We start from the raw sequence: 22,180 nt of genomic DNA on the forward strand, positions 1-22,180 counted from the left end.
ACATTGAGGCAAGACCTCCCCATCAGCAAAAGGATTAAGACTCACTTAAAGTTCAGATGACAGTAGCATTTTTTAGCCATAAAATATTTTTTTAATTAAGGTATGTACATTGTTTTATAGAAAAAATCCTATGGCACATTTAATAGACTACACTAACTTTTATATGCACTGGGAAACCAAAAAAAAATGTGTTATTTGCTTTATTGCGATATTCACTTTATCATGGTTGTCTGGAACTGAACCCACAATATTTCTGAGGTATGCCTGTATAGTATAATTCTTTGTGCATGGTCTTTAAGTTACATAAATGATATTATATTGTACATACTGTTCTGTGTCTTATTTTTTATTTAAAATTGGACATTGTGTTATTGCCTATGACAATGCCTATGGTGTGCAGTGGGAGTTATTACAATCTAGCCCCTCCCCCCCGACACACACTACACACACAGTTCATTCCTATGGTGTTATATAACTGTGGCACATTTTATTTATCTATTTTCCTTTTAATGAGTATTAGATTGTTTCTAAATGTTTACTATCATACAAAATGCTATTATTTTGAAAACGTGTATATTTCCAAAGTTATACATGTGCAAGAATATCTCTACAGCAGAGATTTATATCCTTTTGTGCTATGTATTCTTTTGGGAGACTGATAAAGTTTATGAATCTTTTCTGAGAAAATTTTTTTTTTTATTAAGTTTATTGAGGTAACATTGGTTAATAGAATTATATAATTTTCAGGTGTACATCATCATTTGACATCTGTATATTTTAGTGTGTGTTTACCACCCAAAGTCCAGTTTCCTTCAGCTACCGTATGTTTGATCCCCTTTACCTGCTTCTCCCTCCCTCTACCCCCCTATATTTGACCTCCTTTACCCCATCTACCTCCTCCCTCTTCCCCCACCCCACTAGTAACCACTAGTCTATAGTCCATGTCCATGAGTCTCTGTTTGTCCTGTTCATTTGTTGATTTTAAGTTTATATCACACATATAAGTGATACCATGTGATTTTCAACTTTTTCTCTCTGGCTTATTTCATTTAGCATGATTATCTCGAGGTTCATCCATGTTGTTAGAAATGGCAGTATTTCATCTCTTCTTATGGCTGAGTAATATTCCATTGTATATATGTACCACCACTTCTTTAGCCAATCATCTATCGTAGGACACTTCAGTTGCTTCCATATCCTGGCTACTATGAATACTGCTGCTATGAACATCAGTGTGCAAATATCTTTTCGGATATAGGTTTTTGAGTCTTTGGGGATAAATACCCAGTAGAGGGATTGCTGGATCATATGGTAGATCAATTCTTAGTTTTTTGAGGAACCTCCATACTGTTTTCCATAGTGGCTGTAACAATTTGCAGTCCCACCAGCAGTGTATGAGGGTTCCTTTGAGAACATGTTTTTAAATAAAGAACAATGTATCAGATAACAAAGTAAATCAATTTTATTGAGCTATACATATCACAATATTTTTAAGATTATGATAAAATAACATGATTCCTTTTAAATTATATAATAAGATATATCAATGGGTCTAATAGCGACTGTGATTAAAAAAATAATGATGAATGTAATTGATATTTCAAGGTAGTCTTAATAACTAATGTACTATGGAAATATCTGAATAGTCTATTAGTGCAAAGTAATAGGTACTGCTAATAAACCTGGAATTTTACCTACATTGATAATCAAAAGAAATGCTAGATTTCAATTAGTGAAAATAAAGGTGTAATTTTTTCTACCCCAATCACAGACCCCCCTGAAGGTCTGTAGACATCAGGTTAAGAAGGCCTACCTAGAGACTATACTTGGAGGTGGTTTTGCTGAGTCACAAGGTATGCACATCTTCAACCTTAATCACTCTCTAAAGTGCTTGTACTACTTTTCACTCTCACCAGCAGTATTTGAGAGTTTGTATTGTTTCACACACACTCTAATACTTTATATTGTTTGCCAATTTGAAGAGTTAAAAATGGTATTTCATTGTTGTTACAATTTGAATTTCCTTGATAACTAAAGAAACTGAACATCTTTTCTTCTGTGTACTGGCCATATGGCTTTCTTATTCTGTGAACTGCCTTTGTAAATTTTCTAATAGATCATTGAAGGGCTTGTGCAGGAAAATGACATAATCTCTTCCTTGCTCAATAGTTAGGTCTCTTTCAGCTCTAGTGATTTCTGGGTTGGTTCTAGCATTTATCTAAAACTGAAGGGTTGTTGAGGTTCTGGCAATGTGAAAACCATAGTGTTATACAGACTGCAGTGGATAAAGGGGAGAACAGCAGATGGAAAAATAGTCTGAGGTGTTGACATAGGTAACAAGGGAAGCATCAGTGGTTGTGGGACGAGGAGACTAACATAAGGGACATTTTGAATAAAGAATCCACAAGATATTGCTTGATGGAAAAGGAGAGAATTAAGAGCCAAAATCAAAAACACAGAAATATCTTGGAAACAGGATTGTTTTGACTTTTCAGTCTCTATTCTTTTAAAATTAGTATTATAAATTCTCTTGAACACCATTCTCTTTTCCAAGCTATATATGTATATGTTTAACTAACAAAAAACAAACTGTAATTATGAATGTAGTTTTAGAGCAGTTATATCCAGAGTTTCATACAGTGTCAGTCCAATTTTTATGTGATATTGAACGTGGATTTTAGAACTTAGGTTCAAATCTCAGCTTAACACTAGATAGCTGTGTGACTATGGCCCGATATTAGCCTACACACAGAATTGTTGTGAGCTAAGTATAAGGTAATATACACAAAAATACATAATAAGCATCTGGAACAGAGCGAGTATTTAGCACACTTATTGAGTGGATCAGTTAAAACTGCCATTTTCATTCCTGAAGCCCTAGAAGCTGCTATAGTAATTTGGAGTCTTTAACCTCTATTAATTTATATTTTCTTCCATTTTAATTATGATTTAAAAGTAATAGCTCTTGATGATATGCATCATAATTCTTAGTTAACTAGACAGATTGATCAGAACATGTCATTCATTCCCTATACCAAATGAAAAAATGCCGATTTATTAAATACTATATCTAGGCATTCTTTTAAGTGTTTTATATTAAGTAAGCCATGAATTTTCACTCAGAGGAAAACTAAGGCATAGAGGAGTTAATTAACTTATCCAAAGTCATACATCTATAATGATTCATGTGTCTATGTATTTAACCATTATACTTAAAAAGGAGGAGTAACCTGCCGAGTGTTACACATTTAGATCATCAAATCCATTTTGCCATGTTAATTATTTAAACTATTTTATAAGCTTATTGTTTAAATTTACTATATAAATATATGTTTTAAGTTAAATGCCATGTGGATATGTTGTAAAATAAAACTTTTCTGATGAAACATTTAAAAAATTATTAGCTTACTAGGAAAGGTCATTGGAAGATCGGGGAAGAAATTATATATCTATCTTTAACATTTGATTTGAAAACCAACGAGGTCCCTTCTATTATGAAAAATACTGCAGGAGTCTAGAATTCCATTTCCTGCCCCCAACTTCAACCAAAGTCTGGCTTGAAGGAAATGCCAGCAGGACCTATGAGAATAAATTTTCATTTGCTTTAATTTTTTTTGTACAGCACAGAAGCAGACACTGGAGAGCTAGCAGTTGGGGCCTGGCAAGCTTGCAGGTATACTGAGGCTGTCTCAGTGTGCGTATAACCTGGGTGGGTGGCCTAAGGGAAATGGTAGCTAAGGGAAAAATGATAGCCTTCAAAGCACAGTGACAACAAACCCATAACAGAGCCTTCTTGTTTGACCTTTCAGGAACTCCCGACCAGTCCCGAAAGGGTTCTTTCTGTACTGGAGGAGGCAAAGGGTATCAGTCTTTCAAACAGTAAGGGAAGAGTGTGTCTGCAGCTGGTAAGAGGGAGAAGAGAGGAGAAGGGAGAAGTGCAGTGGAGGATCATGCAGTGGGTCTGAGACTGACACTAAGGATGGCTGTGGGGTTAAGAGAGCCCTGCCATGCAAAGAGAGCAAGTAGTCACCCATTCCACAGTGGGGAGTGTAAGGAGTGTTGCATGTTTGTCAGTCACTTTTTTTTTTTGAGGGGTGGCAGTGATTATTAATACCATAAACCTGAGGGGATGAATATTTCCCTTTAGTTACATATAGCATCCATTTATTTAATTCACTTTTTAACTGTAGGTAAAAGGAATATTTTGTTTTTCTTTTAGTAACTGATATAAAGCTAAGTGAAGAAAAAATGGCATTCATTTTGGTTAAATGACTATTTTTGTTTTTCTTTTGTTCCTTCCTGCAATATAGCTGTTTCTACTCTCAAATAACTTTTAAAGTGTGTTATTGATTTTTATTAATTTTGATTTCCATATTATTCATTATTAATAATAACATGCTATTCAGAGGGTAAAATAGAAACCTATCTTTGACATAGTTCTGAGTGGAAATGATAGTGAACGCTTTTGTGTGTATGAGTGTGTGTGTTGTTGAGAGATAAGGAGAATGAAACTGGTGATAATGGCAGAATTGTGATATTTGGGCAAACTTTGGTGGTTTGGTGTTCATGGAAGCTGGTATTGCCTAACTCTCTGGGGAAAAAATATATATATGCACATATGTATACACACAGATATAATACACACACACATATTCAGTGTAACCATATGAAATTGCCATTTTTGTAGGTCAAATGGTTGAATATTAGCAATTACGTATGATTACACTGTATATATGTGTATTTTAGGATGAAGCCAAGAGAGACAAAGAGGAAGAGAGAGACAAAGATAAAGAAAGATGGAGACAGAGACAGAGCAACAGTCACACAGAGAAAGATGTGTATGTTTATGTGTGTATGTTATGGTAAAACTTATAAGTTGTTATAATCTATATTTAATAAGGATTGTCCTGTAACCATGAGGCTAACACTGATTGTAGAATTCATATAGTCTCTCCATCAACCTTCTAGAAAGAGTGTCTGACACTTTCCTTCCATATATTTCTAGGGAAGGTTAGTTGAATAGCTTTGTGCTCAATCTCATTGATTTTAGGGTCCGACAGCCTTTGAATTCTGTATTACTTATAGAATGAGAACAGAAACAACTCATCATTATTTTCAAAATAATATTAGCTATCTATGTATTACAGTTAATCTCATGACTACAAGTGAGAAATTAGTACTGGGTTATAGAAATATAACCAAATCTTCTCAAGCAGTCAGTTGGTATGAAATTAGTCCCTTGGAGATTATTGCTTATTATTAAGGTACTTCTTAGCCATCTATTTCTCTTGGACAGTGAATTTTTCTAAAATCATTATTGCTGTTTTGAAACCTTTCTTACAGAAATTACTGGGAATATGTGGGTGTAAAATACACTTCTTTCCTAGCAAGTTGCTCTTTGCTGTCAGTTTTAAAAGTTACTGAATTATTTTCATTAATATTTATCTTACGTATTGAATACTTGCTGTATGCAGTGAACTCTTCTAAGACCAATGTTCTGGACACTTACCAATGCTTTAACAATCTCAGTGGTGACAGATTCCTGAGAGTGTACTTGTCCTTTGGAACAAAAGAGTTAAAAGCAGAGGCAAGTACATAAAGTTAGTGATGAGGCTTATGTAGGCTTATGTAGTGATGAGGTTCGGTAGCCAATTTTTTTCTATGCATGTACATCTTTAGAAATAATAGCAGAATTTAATAATATGGGCTCAGAAGACCAATGAATTTCTAACTCTTACCTTAGACCGTAGCTCTCCTCTCCACAAAGTTCTTGAAGAAGATACACACAAGAAACAATGGTAAAGAGAAACAAAGTAGTACATAGTTACACTTCTTATCCAGAACTATATCCAGAGAACTGTGGCAGGTCAGGCTGGACCTTTTGGTTAAGTTCAGAGGCCTATGGGGTCTTTTTCCTTAATCTAAACCCAAATATGCATCTCAGAGCTTTACGTGACAATTGGCTGCAGTGTGATAGAAGACCACGCAGATAAGCCTGACCAATAAAGAATAGAGAACTGACTACAACCATGTTCTGATGTATCCTGGAATCTGACTAGTCATATAGGTATTCATTTCTCTTAGGAGATTTGAAGTGGATGGGAGGAACAGCGAAGAATTCCCATGTATTATCTCTGCCATCTAGGATTCTATGTGCACTAAATATGAAAGGAATTCTAATTTAGTATTTGAACATAATGGAAATCAGCATGTAGTTAGCTAGGGGTGATATTTACTACAGCAGCTTTGTTTGGAGAAAGCAAGGGCTCTAGGGTCAGAAAGATTGTGAAGTACAATATAAAGCATGCTAAGAATTTTGGTGTTTAGAAATATTATGCTGTAGCAGTGTGGAGTATTCCTGGAAGAGAGGAGAGACTAGTGGCAGCAAGACTGTTTAGAGGCTTTTGTGATAGTCCAAATGAAAGATAGAGTAGGGCCTTGACTAAAATAGTAGTCACTGGGAGGAAGAGAGATGGATATATTCTAAAATTATAAATGAGGTGAAGTAACATCATCAAGATATGGTTATTGATTTGTTTTGGGAGAGGAAGAAATAAAGATGACTCCCATGTTTCTGTGTTGGGCAGTGGCATAGAGAATGGTACCAAGATAGCAAAAGAAGAGCAAGTTTTAGAGTGTGGATGTAGTATCAGATTGCAGATGTTTTGTTTCATAGTGTCCATGTTGAGGTGCTTCTGGAACATTCAGACAGATGGCTTATTTTAAGTATACATACATGCAGTAGTTTTGCATTTTATTAAATACTTTCACTCTATTCCAGAAATGAGAGGTTTGATCTACTTCTCTTCCCTTCCCTATAAGCATAGCTGTGTACCTGCTCCACTGAACCAATCACCATTCCAAGAACACAATATGCTCCTTCACCTTTGCATATGTAGTTTCCTTTGCCTCAAGTGCCTCCTTTCTCTCTCTCTTCAGTCAATGTATATGTTAACATTCTGATTTGCAGGTATTTTATTATAGTATAGAATACATATAAAAAATGCAGAAATTACTCAGGTACAGCTTGATGAATTTTCATAAACTAAACATACCTGTGAAATAAACACCTAGCTAAAAGAAACAGAAAATTACTAGCCTCTCAATAGCCCACCCAACTGCCCTCTTCCAGTTACTACATCCAGAGGAAAATCATTATCCTGACTTTTAGCATCATAGATTAATATTGCCTGTTTTATGAAATTTATATGAATGGAACTATGTGATATGTACTCATTTGAATCTAGCTTATTTCACTCAACTTTAAGAGACTCAATGATACTGTTGTTTTTCGATTTTCTATTTTCTAATGCAACAGTAGTTTTTCTATTGCTCAGTCATATTCCATTGAATGAATATATCATCATTTATTTACTTTTTCTAAGGTCAATGGACATTTAGATTGTGTTCAGTTTTTGGCTAGTATGCATAATGCTGTATGAACATTTATGTATATTTTTTTCTATATATGCATACTCATTTCTGTTGGGTATCTATAAAGAAATTCTGTGCCATAGGTTATGCATATGATTTGTTTTAGTCAATACTGTCAAATTGATTTCCAAAGTGGTTATATTGACCCACTCTCTTTTTTACTAACTTCAAAAATACTGTTTCCCTCATTTAATTATTTGGTGATTGAATAACAGATATGGCAGAATTATGATATGTGGCAGGAAATGTATATTTCAGAAATATGACTTAATAGGTAAATAAGTAGTGTGTAAGGTTGATATCTTCTCATGAAAAGTCCAGACTCCAAAGTCATATATGTACCTGAATATATGATAACCTCACCTGGGCATTGAGCTTGGCCAATGGAATAGCTGTGTGCAGGTCCAAGATATTCCTCAGAAACATTTTGTAGCCTCATTTAGGACAGGAGAATTGGGTAATTTAGGTCCCAACGATTTGTACAGAGGAGCATAGAGTAAAATAATGCAGCCTGGAAAAAATCAAAGCAGGTGCTAATAATATTCACCCAAAATCATTAAAACAAAAACAACAAACAAAAAATCCTCACATAAAATATTTGAATTAATAATGTAGTATATTCTGTGACATCGGCAAGAATGCTGGAACAAGAGCTGCTGGAATACCTCTCATCCATAAAAGCAATGAGAACTCTGGCAAAAATGGTCAGAATCAATGCTTTCAGAGCTCTGGAAATTAACCTAAGCCTTACAGAAGTTCATTGAACATTTATTAAAAACATCTGAATCTCAGTAGCAGCAGTGTGTATTATGGCATTTTAATGTGTCTTATTCCATTGCCTCCTCCCAGCTTCACAGTAGCCTTAAAAACTAACAACATGCCATTACAGTGAAAACCAGCAACCAGGAAGCCACTAGAGGAAGCAGAGTGGCTTCTTAAAGCCCCATTTCCAGAAAATTGTTATTTGACCTGTTCATCAGTCCCCTGCAAGACTCCATATGCAAGGCTGTCTTTAATTGACCTAAGAGCTCCCCAGTGTCAATAGCCTGTTCCCTTGGGCATTTGTCAAAAATAACGAGAAAAAATTATTTAACAGCATGACTGCCTAATATTCTAGATAAGCGTTCCCAAGGAAACAGTAGGTTAACCAAAAATGCTTAGAAGTAAAATCTAGGGAATGTGATGTCTATAGGTGTGTTGATGGGCATGCAATGTATAAAGATGTAATTTGCAGGAAAATTATAACATAAAATATTGGGAAGAGAATCAAGCTTATATAGGTGGAAACTTTTTGTATATTATTGAAATTATATTAAAATATAGTAAAGAAAGGGAATTAAGATAGTATGTTGCAAAATATTTAATATAAGAGGAGACAGTAATGAAGAAGTAGAGGAACAAAAAAGTAATAAAGCATATATAAAATAAATAGTAGAATGGCGGATGTAAATCTGACCTTATCAGTAATTAAATTAATTGTAAATAGATTAAATGCTCCAATCAAAAGGAAGAGATAGAAAGAATGGGTTTATTTTTTTATTTTGTTTTTTTAAATTTATTTTTATTATGGTGACATTGGTTAACGAAATCCAGTAAGTTTCAGGTGTACAATTCAGCAGTAAGGAATATATATATTGCAGTGTGTGTTCACTGCCCATAGTTAGATTTCTTTCTGTCATCACATGTTTGACCCCTTTTATGCCATCTACTTCCCCGCTACCCCCTACCTTCTGGTAACCACTAGTCTATTGTCGATGTCCATGAGTCTCTGTTTGTTTGTCCTATTTATTACTTTTAGGTTTATATCCCAGATATAAGTGATATCATGTGGTTTTCAACTTTTTCTCTCTGGCTTATGTCACTTAGCATGATTATCTCTAGGTCTATCCATGTTGTTGCAAATGCCTGTATTCATCTCCTCTTATGGCCGAGTAATATTCCATTGTATATACGTACCACCACTTCTTTAGCCAGTCATCTATCGTAGGACTCTTTGGTTGCTTCCATGTCCTGGCCACTATGAATAATGCTGCTATGAACATCGGTGTGCAAGTATCTTTTTGGATATGGGTTTTCAAGTCTTTGGAGTAAATACCTAGTAGAAGGATTGCTGGATCATATGGTAGATCAATTCTTAGGTTTTTGAGGAACCTCCATACTGATTTCCATAGTGGCTATACCAATTTGCAGTCCCACTAGCAGTGTGTGAGGATTCCTTTTCCTCCACATCCTCTCCAACACTTGTTATTATCTGTCCTGTTGATAACAGCTGTTCTAACAGGAGTGATGGTATCTCATTGTGGTTTCAATTTGCATTTCCCTAATAACTAGTGATGTTTAGAATCTTTTCACATGTTTGTTGACCTTTTCTGTGTCTTTTGGGGAGAAGTGTCTGTTCAGGTCCTCTGCCCATTTTTTAATTGGTTTGTTTGTTTTTGTTGTTGTTATTGAGTTGTATGAGTTCTTTGTATATTTTGGATATTAGGCCCTTATCGGAGGTGTTGCTTGCAAATATATTTTCCCATTCTGATGTTTATCTCTTTACCTTGTTGACAGTTTCTTTGGCTGTGCAGAAGCTTTTCAGTTTGACGTAGTCCCATTCATTTATTTTTGCTTTTTCTTCCCTTGTGTTTGGGGTCAAATTCATAAAATCCTCTTTAAGTCCAAGGTCCATGAGTTTAGTTCCTATGTTTTCTTCTATGCAATTTTTTTTTTTGTTTCAGGTCTTATTTTCAGGTCCTTAATCTATTTTGAGTTAATTTTGGTGTGTGATGATAGACAACAGTCTAGTTTCATTCTTTGCTGGTGGCTTCCAGTTTTCCCAGCACCATTTATTGCAGAGGCTTTCCTTCCTGCACTGTGTGTTTTTGGCTCTTTCGTCAAAATTATTTGCCCATATAAACATGGGTTTACTTCGAAAGAATGGGTTTATAAACAGAATCCAACTATATGCTGTCTACAAGAGATACACTGTAGATTCAAAGACACATATAGGTTAAAAGTAAAAGGATAGAAAAAATATATCATGCAAAACAGACTCTAAGTAAAATGCTTGTTAATAGATACAAAAGAAAGACATTTTCAGATGCTAAAAAGACAAATGGATCTATAATAATGATAAATATAATGATAAGTATATATGATAATGACAAATATATATTCACCTAAAAAAACCAAAATACATGAAACAAAAATGGAGAGATTAAAGTGACAAATAGGCCAATCAACATTGAATAATTGGAAACATCAATACCCAACTTTCAATAATGGATAGAACAAGTTGGCAGGAGATCAACAAGAAAATAAAAGACTTAAACATCACTATAAACCAACTAGACCTAGCAGATATCTATACAAAACTCCAGTAACTCATTCTATGAGGCCAGTATTATGTTAATACTTAAATCAGACAAAGATATTACAGGAAAGGAAACTACACACCAATATCTCATGTGAACATAGAGGAAAAATTCTCAACCTAATATTAACAAATTAAATCCAACTATGTACAAAAAGAGTTTTACACCACAACCAAGTGGGATTTATTTCAGGTATGCAAGACTATATATATTTCCCCCCATTACATCAACAGTCTAAAGAAGAAATATCATATATCATATCAATAGATGCAGAAAAAACATTCGACTAAATCCAACACACATTTTTGATAAAACTTTCAGCAAACCAGGAATATAGAGAAACTGCTTCAACTTGATAAAGAATATCTACAAAAAGCTTACAGCTAACATCATAATGTCTTTATTCTCAATGTTTTCCTGCTAAGATTAGGAGCAAAACAAGGATGTCTGCTCTCACTTCTTCTATTTCAACTTCATATTGGATGTCCTACCTGATTCAGTAAGACAAGAGAAGGAAATAAAAGGTATACCAATTGGGAAGAAATAAATAAAACTGTTTTTTGTTTGTTTTTTGTAGATAACATGAATGTCTATGTAGGAAATCTCAAAGAATCATGGAAAAAAGTCTCCTGGAACTAATAAGTGATTATATCATGGTTGGAAGATTCAAAGTTAATATACAAAAGTCAATTGCTGTATTATTTACCATTAATGAACAATTGGAATTTGAAATAGAAAATATGATATCATTTATATTAATACCAAAAATGTAATACATAGTTAAAACCTAAGGAAATAGGTCCATGATCTATATGAGGAAAACTACAAAACTCTGATGAAAAGAACCAAAGGATATCTAAATAAATAGAGGATATCTAAATAAATAAATATTTCTTGAACATTGATAGAAAGACTCAATATTATCGACATCCTTTCTTTCCAACTTTATATATAGATTCAACATAATCCTAATAAAAGTTCCATGAAGATTCTCGTGGATATTGACAAGCAGATTCTAAAGTTGATATGGAAATGTAATGACAAAGAATAGCTAACACAATATTGAAAGAGAAAAACAAATTCAGAGAACTACCACTACGCCATTAAAGACTGTTCTATATAAGCTACATTTGTTAAGACATAGCGGTATTGGTGAAAGAATAGACAAATAGATCAGTGGAAGAGAATGGAGGATACAGAAATAGGCCCACGTAAGTATAGTCACACTGATCTTTGACAAAAAACATAAGCCAGTCAATGGAAAAAAGATAGTCTTTTCAACAAATGGTTTTGGAACAACTGGATATCCACATACAAAATTATGAACCTAGACACAGACCTTACACCTTTCACTAAAATCAACTCAAAATGTATCATGGACTTCAAATTTTTAAATGTCAAAACAAAAATTATAAAACTCTTAGAAGATAACAATGGAAAATATCTTGGTGACCTTGGGTTTCTAATGACTTCTTAGTTATAACACTGAAAGCAAGGTAAATAAAAGAAAAAGTTATGTTAAAATTTCATTACAATTAAAAACTCCTGCTCTGCAAAACAGTGTTAAGAGAATGAAAAGACAGGTCACAAACTTGGAGAAAAATATTTGCAAAACACTTATATGATAAAAGACAAAATATAAAACACTAAAACTCAACATTAAGAAAATGAACAACTGGATTGAAAAGTGGGCAAAGGATTACCAAAGAAGATATATAAATGGAAAATAAATCTACGCAAAGGTGTTGAACATCGTATGCTATTGGGGAACTGCAATTAAAAAAGTTCCAGGATGCTCACTACATACTCTGGTTAGAATGATGAAAATTCAAACACTGGACAACACTAAGCAAAGAAACTTCATTCATTGCTGGTGAGAATGAACTTTGGAACACAGTTTGACAATTGTTTTTTTTTTTTTTTAATGTTCAGAGGAGCCATTCACAACAGACTTAAAATTGAAAACAAGCAAAATGCCCATTGGAACAGGAGATCTGGCACAAGCAAACTGTGGTTTATTCATGTAGTGGGACACTGATTGCAGTCCTTGGTGTTTATCCTAATGAGCTGAAAACTTATTCCCACACTAACCCTTAACACAAATGTTTATATCAGCTTTATTCATATTTGCCAAAACTTGGAAGCAACCCTTCAGTACATGAAAAACTAAACAAGCTCTGGTTTCCATATTCCATAAAATGGAATATTATTCAGCAATAAAATAAGTGAGCTATCAAGCCACAAAATGACATGGAGGAACCTTAAATGCATGTTCCTAAGTGGAAAACACCAATTTGAAAAAGCTACATACTGTATGATTTAAAATATATGACATTTTGGAAAAGACAAAACTATGAAGACAGTAAAAAAGATCAGTGGTTGCCAAGCATTAAAAGAGAAGGAGGGATAACCAAGTGGAGCATAGGTGATTTTCATGGCATTGAAACCATTCTGCATGAAAATGCCATGGTGGATATATGCCATCATACATTTGTCCAAACCCACAGAATGTACAACACAAAAAGTGAACCAGTATGTAATCTATGGACTTTAGTTACTAATAATATATCAATTTGAGTTATCAATTATAGCAAATATACCTCACTAATGCAAAATGTTAATAATAGGGCAACCTAGGGGCATGGGAGTGGCTAATAAGAGAACTCCCTGTATACTTTTTTCATATAAAACTGTTTAAAAATAAGATCTATTTATTTAAAAATTACTATGTGCATTTTTATTCAAATTCTGAATTCTTCATTGATCTGTTAAAAATTAGTAGCAGTTTTATTTTATTGTAGTTTTAAAATGCATTTTCATATGTAATCCTGTCTCACCTATCATCTATCAGATATTTCTTGTCAATTTTTACACATTTTTCTAAATTAAGTTTGTATTTGGCTTGTCTAATAAAAAGAATTCCATAGAGTTTTCAATGAGATTAAATTGAATTTATGTATTTTATGAGGAAAACGTGTATCTTTAAAAAACTGAGTCTCTTTACCCAAGAACAAAGTATGTCTTCATTATTTATTCAAGTTTTGTTTTATCTTCTATAATAGTAATTTAAAATTTGTTTATATAGATCATACATGTTTATTTTAAGGTTCATTTTTTAAATTTATTTACTACATTGCTAATATGAATGAAATCATTCTTTTCATATTATTTTCCACCTATTTTAAATGCAAATTTTGATTCATGTATATTAAGTTTGTAGCAAGCTGTAATCAATTGCTTGGGTCAGTAATTTAAGAGTAAACCTTTCTGAGTACCTTCTTAATGTGTTACAATAAGATGATGCCATGTGACCTAAGTCACTTGTCTTTTGATTTTCAACTTTTGTCTCAATCACTGATACCCAATGATGAATATACAAAGCAAAAACAGATGGCATGGTGGTAAGGGGAACACATGCTGTTTTTAACTTATTCCAGTTTATTGTTTAGACAGAAAAAGTCCATTCTTCTCCACTTTGACTCAGTGAATATGTTAAGGTATAATTTCTACATTAGTATTTGTAATTAAGTATCTATATTAAGCTCATAAAGCTTTGCTAATACTTTTGCTTCACTCAGAGTCAGAGTTGAAGAAAAGGAACCTTCAAACACCTTCCAGGGGTGGGGAGGGTATAAGAAAGAGAATAAAGGTTAATAAGCTTAATTTCATCTTATTAAGACTGTGATCCTGGGAAGCTTAAAATTGTTAATAAATGAACTAAAACATTTAAATTTAAAATAATAATAGTTTTATTGATTTATCAATCATAGAAACAGTACATGCTTATTTTTATAACCACATATACAGAAAAGTTAAGTTAATAACTTAAACATACCCATCAAACAGAGGATTGATATTAAGATTTGGTGATGGTATCAGTCTTTGACTCTTCTGATTTTCTATGACAGAAACCAAGCCCCAATAAGTTTAAAAATTAAAAGTAGTCCTTATTCACTGTAAATAACGCTGCAATGAACATTGGGTGCACATATCTTTACAGATGAATGTTTTAAAATTTGGGGAGTAGATACCCAGAATAGGGATTGCTGGATCACATGGTAATTCTATTCTTAATTAATGTCCTTTGATAGATAATTGGATAAAGATGTGGTACATATATACAATGGAATATTACTCAGCCATAAGAAAAGATGAAATACTGTCATTTGTGACAACATGGATGGACCTGGAAATAATCATGCTAAGCAAAATAAGTCAGAAAGTTGAGAACCATATGATTTCACTTATATTTGGGATGTAAAACTGAAAGCAATAAATGAACAAGACAAACAGAGACTCATGAACAACAGTTTAGTAGTTACCAAAGGGAAAAGGTAAAGGGGTCAAATATATGGTGATAGAAGGAAATATAACTTAGGGTGGTGAACACACAATGCAATATACATGACCTATTATTGAATTGTATACTTGAAACCTATATAATTTTATTAACCAATGTCACCCCAATAAATTTAATTAAAAAAATGGTCTTTATTGATTCATGTAATCAAGCTGTAGTTTGTTCAATGGAGGAGCTGGCCTCAGCAGAGGAACTAGATGTAATCTTTTTCTTTTTCTGTGTCTTTATGGGTCTGTCTGACTTATCTTCTGCATTACTCTTTTAATGTTTTTCTACATTAGTAGTTCCCAAAATATTTGGTCTTAGGAACGTTACACTAAAAAGTTATTGAGAATGCCAAAGGGTTTTATGTGGGTTTTACTATTAAATTTACTGTATTAGAGATTAATCTTGAGAATTGTTTAAAAAGAAGAATATCCAAGGAGAAATAAATAAATCATTCACAATTAACTAAGCAGAAAAAAGAAGAAAAAAAAAAGAACAAAGAAAGTATGACAAATAGAAAACAAATAGCAAGATGGTAAATTTAACTTTTTCCCTATCAATAATTACATTAAATGTAGGTCATATAAAAACTTCAGATGAAAGACGGTGACTGTCTCAGTGGCAGAAAAGCAAGACCCAACTATCTGCTGACTACAAAAAAACACTTTATAAATATGAAGGCACAAATAGATTAAGAATAAAAACATGAAAAAATATATACTATGCTAACACTAGTCAAAAGAAAGCTGAGAAGGCTATATTAATATAAGACAAATTTAATTTCAGAACAAAGAATATTATCAAGGATAAGATAATTTATAATAAAAATGACAATTCACAAAGATCATAAATATGTTTATGCAACTAACAGAGCTTCAAAATAGTTGAAGCAAAACCTGAGAAAACTAAAAGGAGATGAAATCACAATTATAGCCAGATATTTCATCACTAATCTCTTAATAATTGAGAAATAGGAGATTCAAAAATACATGCAAGACTATAAGGACACTATCAAACAATTTGACATGATAAGAATAAAACACTCTATCCAAGAGCAGAATACACATTCTTTTAAAGTGTAAATAGAACGTTTACCAAGATAGACTATATTTGAGGTCATAAAACAAGTCCTAATAAATTTAAAATAATTCAAATTCTACAAAGTATATTCTTCATCCGAAATTATTTTGTGACAACATGGATGGATCTTGAGATTCATGCTAAGTGAAATATGTCAGACAGAAGAAATTGAGAACCATATGATTTCACAGAAGAAATTGAGAACCATATAATTTTATATGTGGAATATAAAACTGAAAGCAACAAATGAACAAGCCAAACAAAGAAAAACTCATAGACACAGACAACAGTTTAGTGGTTACCAGAGGGAAAAGGGAGTGAGAGGGAGGTAGATAAGGGTAAAGGGGGTCAAATATATGGTGACAGAAGGAAATTTAACTGAGTGGTAAACACACAATGCAGTATACATATGACATATTATTCAATTGTACACTTGAAACCTGTGTAATTTTATTAACCAATGTCACCCCAATAAATTTAATTTAAAAAAGGAAATTCTAGTAAAAATGGACTTGTAGATGACATTCAGCAAGTGTGTGTTGGTATGGGATGTTTCGACATGCAAGACTTTTGGCAGCAGAAGAGTTAGGTGTGTATATATATATATTCTAAGAATGAAAGTTGGGATAGTATTTGGAGCAAAAATGAAGAAATATACTTTAAAAAATAAAAATAAAAATTTAATAATAGAAATATAAATGGAAAATTCTCAAATATTTGGAAACTAAACAATACGCTTTGAAGTAACCCAATAATCGAAGTAGAAATTAGAATATAAATTAGAAAGTAATTGAATTGAATACAAATAAAAACATCAAAATTTTCCAGGTGCAACTAAAGCAGTTCTTAAAGAGAAATCTGTAGCACTAAATGGTTATCTTAGAGAAGGACTTAAATCAATGACTTCATCTTCTACTTAATGAAACTTGAAAAAAAAAACAGCAAATTAAGCCTAGAGTAAGCAGGATAAAGTATAATACATAGATGAACAGAAACCAGAGAGAGAGAAAAACAGAAAAGCAATGTAGAAAAGCAGTGGTTCCTTGAGAAGATAATAAAATTGATAAACAGCTAACCTGCCTCGAGTAAAAAGAGAAAATGGAAATGATCACTACCAGGAGGAAGAAAGTGGACACCACTACCGATCCTATAGACATTAAGAGGATAATGTAGGAATACTATATACATCTTAATGCCAAGAAATTTGACAACTTTGATAAAATAGACAAATTACTTGAAAGGCATAAACTATCAAAAGCAACTCAGGTAGAAATAGATAACCCAAATGGCCCTATAGTTTTAACATAAATTGTTTTTATAAATTAAAACTGTCCTAGAAAGAAAACTCTATGCCCATGTCTTTCCTGGTGAATTATACCAAACAGTAATGAAAAGATTAATATTAATTCTACACAAGTTTTTCCAGAAAATCAAAGAGGGAACATTTCACAGCTCATTCTGTCGGGCCCTGATACCAAAACCAGACACAACATTGTAATAAAAGAAAACTACAAACGAATATTCCTCTTAATAAAATTTTAACAAATCAAATTTAATAATATATTAAAGGGCACTATATCATGATGGAATAGAGTTTATCCCAGGAATGCAGGATTGGTTTAATATTTGAAAAATCAATGAATGTATTTTACCGTGCTAACAGATTAAAGACAAAAAACACATAATTGTCTCAATAGGTGCAGAAAATGAATTTGACGGGATTAAATATCCTTTATGCTGAAAATTTTTCAACCATCTTGGAATAGAAGGGAGCTTCCTCAAATCTGCTGAGTAGCTACAAAAATCCTACTGCTATCATCATATTTACTGGTGAAAACTAAATTGGTTTCCCCTAAGATCAGGAGTAATGCAAGGATGTCCACACTGCTTCTATTAAACATTTTACCGGAGGTTCTAGCCACTGCAATAAGACAAGAAAAATAAATAAGAGGCAAAAAAAAACTGGGAAGAAAGTAAAACTTTCTTTATTCGTAGATAATATGATTATCTACTTAGAAAACCCTAAAGACTCTATAAAAAAGTTAATATAACTAAGAAGTGAGCTTAACAAGGTCACAGGATACTAATATTAATTGTATTTACCTAAAGCAACAACGGACCATTTGAAATATAAATTTAAAAAATACCAATTACAATAACATCAAAATGTTATATAATTACATATGTATTTGGCAAAAGTTGTGCAATACCTGTAGGCTGAAAATGAAAATCCATCACCAAGAGGAATTAAAGATAATCTAAATAAATGAAGAGATACACTATGTTCATGGATTGGACCACTCAATATTGTTAAGATGACATATCTCCCCAAATTGATCAATAGATCCAAAGCAACCCCAATCGAAATCCCAGCAAGGTTTTCTGTAAAATTTGACAAGCTTGTTCTGAAATTTTCTAGGCTATGCAGAGAATTTAAAATAGCCAAATTATGTTGAATCGAGAGAAAATGTTAGAGCATTTGTACGACCTGATTTCAAACATACTATAAAGATACAGTAACCAAGACATTATGGTATTGGTATAAATATCAATGTATAGATCAATAGAACAGAATAGAAAGTCCAGAAATAGATCAACATATATATGGTCAATTGATTTTCAGCAAAGTTGCCAAGATAATCCAAAGGGGAAATATATGCCTTTCAAAAACTGCTGCTAGAATAATTGGATTGTCATATGCAAAAAATCCCTCTCATTATTTATCTTATACCATATGCAAAATTTAATTTCTAAGAGATCTTAGATCTAAATGGAAGAACTAAAATGATAAAACTTCTTGAAGAATATGTAGAAAAAAATCTTATTGACATTGGGTTTGGCAAAAATTCCTTAAAGTTTCTTAAAGGGGACAAAAAAAGCATGGGAGTAAAAAATGTAGACTTCATCAATGTTTAAAACTTTGGGATTCGGCGGAAACATGGCACAGTGAGAGACATCCCTAGATCTCTCCCCTTGAAACAACAATAAGCTGAACATCTAAAACTCAACAAAAAGCACCCAAACTGTACACTAGCACGTCTGAGTGTGGGATCTGTGCATAAGAGCTACCACAGGTTGGAACCCCGGGTGTCCGGTGGTGGGCTGGGACAAATAAAGATGCTGCCTCTCATAGCCTCCAGAGCTCCCTGTAGGAGAAGGGGGAGGGGTTAAGGCGCAGCGACTTCCTGAAAAACCCTGCCTGGAAGTGCCAGGGCTTGCACACAGCCAACCAGAGGGCCCAGTCATCAGGGCAGAAAGCGGAGAAGTGGGCAGGGCCACAGAGAAACAATAGCTGATTTTTACTGGCCCCAGTTGCAAAACTGAGGCTGTGCTGCAGTCCCCAGACCCCAATCCAGAGGGCCCCTCACCCCATACCCTCCAAGATAGATCACTGCGGAGCCCCAGGGAAATCTGAGCAAATGCTGCCGAGACCGAAGCTACCTCTCCAGCCTCTGGAGCTCCCTACAGGAGGAGGGAGATAGGAGAAGGAGTGCGAGTTCCTGCGGTGAGTTCCCTGAACAGCTCTGCCTTGGAAAGCTGTGAGCTGTGGCCTACCAGCTACAGGGCACAGTCATCAGGACAGAAAATAGAGAAACAGGGTGGGACCGCAGAGGAACAACAGTTGATTTTTGCTGGAGATTGCAAAACCAAGGCTGAGACGCAGCCCCTAACCCCTGACCCAGAGGGCCTCTCCCCACATACCTTCTGAGACCAGTCACCACGGAGCCCCAGGATAATCTGAGCAAATGCTACCTAAACTGCTAGGGATCCAAGAGGCTTAGACGCCATCTACAGGAAACCAAAAGAAGAAAACCTTCTTTGCAGCAGGCTAAAGAAAGACCTTTATTTAATTAATCTTCTCTCTGGAAAAACAACAGAATACACTTCCATTAATACACAGGCAGAGAACTCCTCCATTAAACACCATGGACAACCAAGGTGACAAGGCATCTCAGAAAGAAAGAGAAAAATCTCCAGAAAATAAGCTTACAGACATAGAAATATGCGACTTAAATGACAGAGAATTCAGGATGGTACTTTTGAAAAAACTCAATGAGACCTGAAACGACTCAAATCAGCAATTTCAGGAATTGAAAAAACAACTAGATGAGCAGAGCAAGGAGATTGAAACCCTCAAGAAGAACAGAATAGATATTGTGGAGATGAAGAACACACTGCAAGAGTTGAAAAATAAAATAGCAAGCCTGGGAAATAGAGCCGACCAAATGGAGAAAAGGATCAGTGATATCGAACACAGAAACCTAGAAATAAATCAGAAGGAAGAAGAGAGAAACTGAAGAATGAAAAATAATGAAAGAGAAATACAAGAACTAGCTGATACCATCAGGAGAGGAAACATAAGAATAATGGGCATTACTGAAAGCAAGGAAAAGTAGCAGAAAATAGAAAGCATATTCAAATAGTGGATAAGAATTTCCCAAATCTAAGGAATGAGCTGGAGCTTGGAATTCAAGAAGTCAACACCCAATTATCTCAACCCAAAAAGGCCTTCACCAAGACACATTTTATTAAAGTTATCAAAAATCAACGACAAAGATAGAATTCTCAAGGAAACGGTAACATATAAAGGAAAACCCATTAGATTATCATTGAACTTTTCAGCACAGTCCTTACAAGCCAGAAAGAGATGGAACCAAATACTTAAACTATTAAGTGAAAAGAATTACCAGCCTAGAATAATGTATCCAGCTAAGCTCTCCTTTAGATATGAAGAAGAAATCAAGACCTTTCCAGACATACAAAAATTGAGGGAATTTTCCACTATGAGGCCTGCACTACAGGAAATACTGAAAGGGTTCAGCTCACTTAAAACAAAATAACAACAAAAACAAAAATACATAATTAGGAGTAAAGTGATTATCAGGCAAATAGAAGCAGAGGAGTGCAACCCTTATTAAGAGCAGGACATTATAGCTTAAATAATAAGAGGTGAATTGTTATAACAAAATAGTAATGAATGCTCAGCATACATAGAGACAAATTGAGACAACAGTGACTGAAAGGGGGAGGATTCAAGATCCAAATTCGCAAAGGGGAATGGAGATAAGGCATACACAGAAGAAAATAGATGACTGTATGTATATAACTATTCTTTACATATTTGTAATGGTAACCACTCACCAAAGATTCAGAACTGAAATATATAACATGAAACAAGAAGAACCAGAGGCAAAACCCACAAAAGCCAACCAAAATAAAGAAGAGAAACACATGGAGAAGGAAGAAATGGAAACACTGAGCTACCAGAAAGCAAAAGATACAATGGCTATCAGAAACCTCATATTTCAATAATCACCCTAAATGTAAATGGACTGAATTCACCAATAAAAAGGCACAGTGTTGCAGAATGGATCAAAAAACAAAACCCAACATATGCTGCCTCCAGGAAACACATCTCAGCTCCAAAGACAAATACAGATTCAAAATGAAAGAGTGGAAAATGATACTTCAAGCAAATGGTATTCAGAGAAAAGCAGTGGTAGTAATACTAACAGACCAAATAGACTTCAAAATAAAAAAGATGAAGGAAGATAGGGACACTTCATAATGATGAAGGGAATCATGCACCAAGAAGAAATAACACTTATTAATATCTATACTCCCAATCATGGGGCCCCGAAATATGTAAAACAATTACTAAAAGAATTAAAGGGAGAAACAGACCAAAACACCATCGTAGTAGGGTGCCTAAATAACCAACTATCAGATATGGACGAATCATCCAAACAGAAAATCAAAAAGGAAATAACATCCTTAAATGACACTTTAGTCCAGCTGGACATAATTGTCATTTACAGAGCCTTCCATCCCAAAACAGCTGCTTATACATTCTTCTCTAGTACACATGGAACATTCTCAAGAATCTACCACAAACTCAACACAGAGATAGCCTCAACAAATATAAGAGGGTTGAAATCATACCAACCATATTCTCTGATCA

At 33.8% G+C, this 22,180-nt stretch overlaps 1 protein-coding gene across 1 annotated transcript in view; it reads left to right on the plus strand.

Annotated features, from left to right (window-relative positions):
* The window catches only part of KLF8 (KLF transcription factor 8), a 240,494-nt gene that overhangs the window by 69,615 nt on the left and 148,699 nt on the right, over window positions 1–22,180 (plus strand).

The sequence above is a fragment of the Pteropus medius genome, unplaced genomic scaffold, assembly GCF_902729225.1.
Source record: "Pteropus medius unplaced genomic scaffold, Ma_sr-lr_union100, whole genome shotgun sequence".
NCBI classification, from domain to species: domain Eukaryota; kingdom Metazoa; phylum Chordata; class Mammalia; order Chiroptera; family Pteropodidae; genus Pteropus; species Pteropus medius.